We start from the raw sequence: 6,782 nt of genomic DNA, 5'->3' as shown, positions 1-6,782 counted from the left end.
GAAATTATGAGCCGCAATTTTGGGCAAACTTTAGAGTGAATCTCTCGGCTTAAGTCGGGCCGATGTCGATGCCTTGCCACATCACACCACACCCCATGATGCAACAGACGAGGCAGCAACAATCAGCCAGGAGACGGCGCGGCATTTTTGACAACTCATCAGAAAGTTGATTGCCATTTAAGAGCCACCGGGGTGCAAACGATATAAGAGCAGACGTTGGGCTTGTAAAGTTGTTAAATTTATTGGAAGTGGCACAGCACACAGCGAAATGTCAACTGCCGCGACTACTTTTCATAGTTTTCGAGTGTGTCTGCTACGGGGAGTGGTAATCTGATTTGAAGCGACAGCAAAATGTACAGGGAATAACCGGCAGATAGTCAGATGGCTGTCGAGATAAACTCTTTATATACTTTCCTCAATGTTGAGTAAATATCCAAGTGTTTATGTTGTAAGGTAAGAAATACAGACTAGGTTCTTTTAAATAAATAATATTTCTTTTCTTCTTTGTTTTATCCTCCCATAATTAATATTAACCGAAAATAGATAGAGAAGTATTCTTCTCTCGCAAAAAAGTTACTTCTCCTTACCCCAGATGGGACTCGAACCCACAATCCCCGGCTTAGGAGGCCGATGCCTTATCCATTAGGCCACTGGGGCGTATCGTAGCAGCGGGCAAATGTCCGTTGTCAATTGCGCGTATTCTTCTGGCAAGCATCAACCACACAAAAATAGTAGAACATTTCTGTTTAGCAAAACAGCTGGATAAATAGTAGAAGTATTTTTCAACAAAGAAACGAATCGTGTAAACAATATCTAGAACAAATATTTCTTATTGTTATTTAGAACATTTATAATTTGATTATAATCTACAAAATATTAACCATGTGTAATTGTATTATATTATTATTTTGCATTGTTGTATGTTAATTCTAAATGATTTACTATATGTTACATAAAACATACATTATTTTTTATTTTACAAAAAAGAATACTCGTAAGCACGCATTCTACCCTTGGAAATACTCACCAAACACTCAACAGCTGGCTAAATAAGCAAGCAGACAGTGTACACACACTTATGTACATCCATACATATAGAAGCTGTTTTGCTCTCTGCGCGCATGTTCCGTTGGTAGTTTGTATACGCATTCAGCCACTTATTTTGATGTGCCCCAGTGGCCTAATGGATAAGGCATCGGCCTCCTAAGCCGGGGATTGTGGGTTCGAGTCCCATCTGGGGTAAGGAGAAGTAAACTTTTTATGATTATTTGTTATCTTATTTGTTTTGTATTTTTCACTAAATATATTATTTATCTGATAAAAATATCACTAAAACATAACAGATAAGTTGAAATAATGATTATTCGAGGAGAATGTGGCACCTTTGCTTCGTTTTAAAGTGGCAGGTCTTCGGTCCACTTGTTATATGCAAATTGGCATTACATAATCTGAAACATAGACAGCACAGCAACTGTCTGCTGCCTGTCTATGGGACTATTGATTTTCTACTTTGTATTTTGTTTCGGCTAGTCTCGGGGTCGGGGTAACGGCGCATTTATTTATTACAACTACATTAAACCGAAAATGTCACGACATTAATTCCGCAAATGCGATTAATAAACGTCAGCATAATGTCATTGTTTGCAAATGCCCCAAGACGCTGACGCTGTTGCTGTTGTTGCCGTTGGTGTTGCTCTTTGGGGCAACCATTATGCACAAGCCATTGACCACAAGTCAAGCAAAGTGAAGTCAAGTCTAGGACAGACAGCAAACATGATTTACACCCATCCATTGTCTCAGGCATTACACTGGGAGTCCGGGCATTGTCCCGGCAAAGAATGAGACCAGAACTGAAGCTGTGCAAGGTGTCTGCATACCGAATTGTGCGTACAGGTCGGTTCTAATGAGCGACCGAATGGAAATTAAAAACTTGCAAATTGAAAAAGAGCGGCAGCAGCTGCGCTGTATTTGGGTTTGAGGGGCGTGGCCCGGCCCGGCCCGGCCCGGAGTGGCATGTGCCCCGAGGCAACTGCTGCGAAGAAAACCTTGAAATGTCGCTCACACACACAGCAATGAAAAGCCAACGCAGTGCAAAAGTTTTCCAGGCCACAAATCGCTTTGGCAGCCGGGCGCAGGCAAAAGCCAATCTTGATTACAATCAGTATCAGAGAGCGAAGCAGAGTCCGTCCGTCGAGTCAATGGGAGATGCCTGTGGAACTAAGGTGGAGGTGGCGAGGAGGAGTCAGAAGCAGGGCTGTGCCCATCAGGCCTCATGTTTGCATGTTGCCAGGCGATAAAGATCAAATGAGAAATGAATGTCGCCGACGCAGCCTCCAATCTGCAATGGGTGGCGGGCTCCGTTGCATGCTGCGTGTACATATTGGACGCGGTGCACCGTGACAAGATTTGTGTATGCCACCAGCTGCAAACGAGAGCAATTTCTGGCCAGCAATTAACACAAGTCGTACGGCTGAATGATGCTCTAAATTTACATTCATTTTGGCAACTTCTAAGCAACAAACAACGAAAGCGGAGACTGTAAACATGAGCAGACTCACTCCCACCCATTCCATGGATTATTCAAATTGAAATTTGCTTAACTTAAGTCAGTGTCTAATGGAGTTTTCTCCCTTTCGATTTCCACTGCGAATCGATTTTCCATGATTACCTCAGAAATTATATTTTCCATCAAAATGAATTTTGCACGGGCTGAGCGAGAGCGGCTGGCCAAAACCAGTTCGTTGCTAGTTCGTTGCCAGGTTTGTGTCTTGGTAGGCAACGTAACTTGTTCGCTTGATGTACCTACAACTAATTGACAGCTTCCAGTTCTGGCCACCAACCTACCGCCTTCTTCCTCCACCGCTACTCCTTCGTCCCGCACTAACTTTTTCGGTAAAGCCGTTAACAGAATTTCGTGATATGTCACGCGTCCGGCAAAGTTGCAGGCAGCCAGATAGCAAACCGAAAACCTGCCCACATCTTCAGGTCCGCCTCAATTATCTTGCGGGCAGGGGCAGGAACGGGGTGTGGAAAAACTCCACCAGAGACGGTAAATTATTTTGCTTGGCTGTGCAAATTAATTTCAACTAACTGACAGACTAGTCGAGTCCGGCCTGGCGGACTTGTGGAGCACAGCATTTCGATTGGTTATGTATATTTTATGACTGAGTGAAGCACACACCCCGCCCGTGCCACTCGTCCCACTTGCCACCACTGTCGATCCGCTCGATCCGCTCGATCCGCTTGGGGCTACAGCTGCAGACTCCAAGAGCTGTCTTGGCCCCGCCAAATTTGGCTATCAATTTGGCCAATTCTTTCGTTGGCCAGCCAGCCAGCCAGCCAGTCAGCCGTTCTCCTGTGGCAGTGACATTTTCGCTTGCCTGTCGCGTGCCTCAGCCGTAGCCACAGCCGCAATTAGCGATTGGCCCACAAAACATTTACAATGGGGGGCACATGAATATGTATTTGGGAATGTGGGTTAACCGCTAAGGCCACGCCCCACTGGCCCTGCCCCACCGCAGTTGAACTATGACATGGCCATGATGCAGATATTGGCATAAATCAAAGCAAAACACAGTTCATTGTATCGTCAGAAGATGCGCCAGGAAGAAGACTCGAACGCGAAGTAGGTTTGGCTTTCACGCCGCCTCGACTGGGGCACACCTGAACTATGGAAACATTCAACGTCTCCGCTAACTGCCATAAAACAATGGAGACAGACCAGAGACCCCGCTCTCTCATTCCCACACACACACACACACACACACACACAGCAAAAAGAGCCGCGCAAATTAAAGTTAATCGAATGCCTTTGACCTTTTCACACACACAAACACAAACACACACACACACACATTGGCTGCCCTTCTCCTGAGTGCTCAAACAAATGCATTGCACTGCATTCGATTTGCAATTTCAGATAAAACAGCGCCAGAGCCAGAGCCAGAGCCCCAGAACGTTTGGCATTCGTCCAAAAAGTGTCGATGGGAAGTGGAGTGCACCCTGTGATGTGTCTATGAAATGGGCAGAGTGACATCTAGCGGGGGGAAGTGGAGTGTCGATAGATTCATCGTTTATCGATTGTGGTGGTCCCATGGTACATACCGAATCTCTGGTCAGAGTAACTCCCCTTTGCATCATACCCTCAGTGACAGCCCATAACCTGCCCTGCCCTGCCCTGCCCTGAGAATATTCCCGCCTGCAAATGTTATGTGAACTGAAAATTAACCTTAATTAAATTTGTCATATCTCAGTTGTATAATCGGAAAAAATGCCCTCTGTTCTCTGGCTGTGTGTGTGGGCCAGCGATTGCGGTCGCCGCTAATGTCACCGACAACATGACAACAAAAAAGTGTTCAAGCCCACAAACAGCACACAGTAAAAAATCAAAGAAAAAAGACAAGATCTATGTTAAAACACAGACGATTAGAATCGTTTTAGCCGACTAAAACACACCTAATTGCTGGACACGCCGTCATCCGGCGGCTAATTGAAAGGCAGCGTCCTCCGCCCGCCCCCGAACGCCACTCATTCTCTTACCAGATTCTTTTTTTCTGTGTTTTTTTTTTCAAGGTTCACTTTGACTAATTTCTGTGAGTGCTCGCACAAACCGCCTTTCTAGATTACTTGATTTTATTTGTATTTTTTCTGGCGCTGTGCAAAATAATTTCAGCTTGTATTTACCTGTCTTTGGGGTGTGGCCATGCCGCCACGAACTGCATTCGCTGAACATGCAACACGCGGTCTATAAATACTGACAGTCCAACATTTTTATGGGAATTGGATTGTTTAATTGAAGTTGACTTTTTGAACTTGAAAGCTGAACAAGAGAAATCAAAGGCAGCAAGCAAACAAAATATTAAATGAAAAATAAAAGCTGGGAAATCTGTTCTGTGTTTGTAGCTAAAAGAAATATTGATAAATAATAGAAAACAACTTTTTGTTTGTACCATAAACTATCGCTGACTCTCTCTCAGAACTACATTTCGCAAGAGCCACCCAACAAAATGTATAGAACAAAGGCCGAGCGCCAAGCCTCTGGAAGAGGCAAAGCAAATGCAATCAGCTGAAGCCGCTTCCTCCAGATCTCTCGTGGACAGTGGGTGGAGGGAAAGCTGGCAAGTTGCAGTTGGGCGGGCTGGCAGTGGGGCAGGTTGGGTGCCAAAGTTTGTGGCATAAACTTTTAATGAGTTCTTTTTATTTGCGATTTGCATGGCCACGCCCCCCATTTGTCACACAAATGAAATCTGCTGGAGCGAAATTGCATTAAGTTGCGTCCCCTGCCCGCACCCCTCCGATGACATTGCCTACTTTGGAGCCAAAGTTTCGGTCAAAGAGTCCTCTGCCGTTTGTTCGCGTCCCCGTTCCCGTTCCCATCTCAGCCACATTCTCAGCTCAATGATGGGAGAAAAACAAAAATTACGAAATAAAATAAATAAATATGCCTGAGCGGCAAAAACTTTTAAATTGAAAATGCGCTTTGAATATTTCAGCATTTTGCGTTTTCGCATTTCCCGATCTTGCTTTGTCTCCTCCTTCAGGCTCCTCCTCACTGCCGCCCCGACGCCATCTTGTGCGCCATTGCACTTGCTGCTGCTAACTGTACTTGTGCTCATCTTTGTCTCCATCCATCCATGCCCCCCTTCCCCTGTTAGCGTCTGCGAAAGGCGAAAATAATTTGAAATTTTAATTAAAAGTATTTGGGCAAAAGCTGCAGCACTCCAAGCCCGAGGCCAGCGGCTCTGCATTTCTATCACCAGACAAATACGACAAAATCAAAAACACAGAAAAAGAATCAAATTGGCAAGCGCGGGAAAGAGACAGCAAAAGGAATGGCAGGGGGAGTGACGAGCGAAACTATTTCCGGGCCGGCTCTCTCGATGGCATTTCAGCTTAAATTTTAATATTGCCACCCGAGGCAGAAATTGTGCACTTGAACATGCAGCGTGGATGGGATGGAGAGAGAAGAGTTTTTTTTTCGAGGATGTTTCCATTGTTGCCAAATGCGACAAGCGTTCTCTCCTACTCCTATTGGGATGAAGCTTCGTTTATGCGGTTGGGCAGATCACAAAGACTCCTCCCTGCCTGCCTAAACGTGAACTCTGACCTCGCATTAACTGGACCACTTTCATGGCCACCCATTTCCTTCACTCGCTGGGTTTATTTTTTTCCCCTGCCAGCTGTAATTAAAGCTTAGTAGCTACAGCTAAGGGAGGGGCTGGAATCTTAGGGGGAGGGGTAAGACACAATGTTTGCCAGGCTGCTGCTGCTGCGGCTGTAGTGCAACGAGGAAAGAAAGAAACTTTATTAATAAAAGTTTTTCCTTTGGTATTTTTGCCCAAGTATTATTAAAAACTTTCATACACGCAACGCTGCCAGCTACGACACATTCACACACAAACTCACACGTACCACACACGCACACACACACACACACACACACACAAATAAGCTACTCGAACACCCACACTTTCAGACGCCAACATATGTCGACGTCTGTGGAAACATTCGAGCGTTAAATTGTGAGAAGGCCCTTTTTATGCATGTGACAATATGTGTTACTCTTTTTGCTGTTTTGAATACCCTCACTGCAGAAGGTTTTATGCATCCAATGAGGCGATTGGAGACGCTGCTAGAATTTGCATTAATTTTTTGTTTTTTTTTTTTTGCCTCAAATTTGAGGCTTTTTTACTCGCTAATCGGAGAAATAAGTGGAAAAAACTCTTACTTAGTTTTTGATACATTTATATTCTTGCAGGGCATCTAATGCATCGGCTTACATC

At 44.8% G+C, this 6,782-nt stretch overlaps 2 non-coding genes across 2 annotated transcripts; one reads left to right on the top strand and one right to left on the bottom strand.

Annotated features, from left to right (window-relative positions):
* Window positions 1–584: 584 nt before the first annotated feature.
* On the bottom strand, window positions 585–657 carry Trnar-ccu. Its single transcript has one exon. It is a non-coding gene; the product is annotated as a tRNA-Arg (tRNA).
* Window positions 658–1,169: 512 nt separating this feature from the next.
* Trnar-ccu lies at window positions 1,170–1,242 on the top strand. The gene has a single exon. It is a non-coding gene; the product is annotated as a tRNA-Arg (tRNA).
* Window positions 1,243–6,782: the final 5,540 nt, after the last annotated feature.

This window comes from Drosophila guanche, unplaced genomic scaffold, assembly GCF_900245975.1.
Source record: "Drosophila guanche unplaced genomic scaffold, DGUA_6, whole genome shotgun sequence".
Lineage (NCBI taxonomy): Eukaryota > Metazoa > Arthropoda > Insecta > Diptera > Drosophilidae > Drosophila > Drosophila guanche.
Note: the sequence above shows the minus strand (reverse complement) of the source record. Positions and strands in the feature narration are given on the sequence as shown.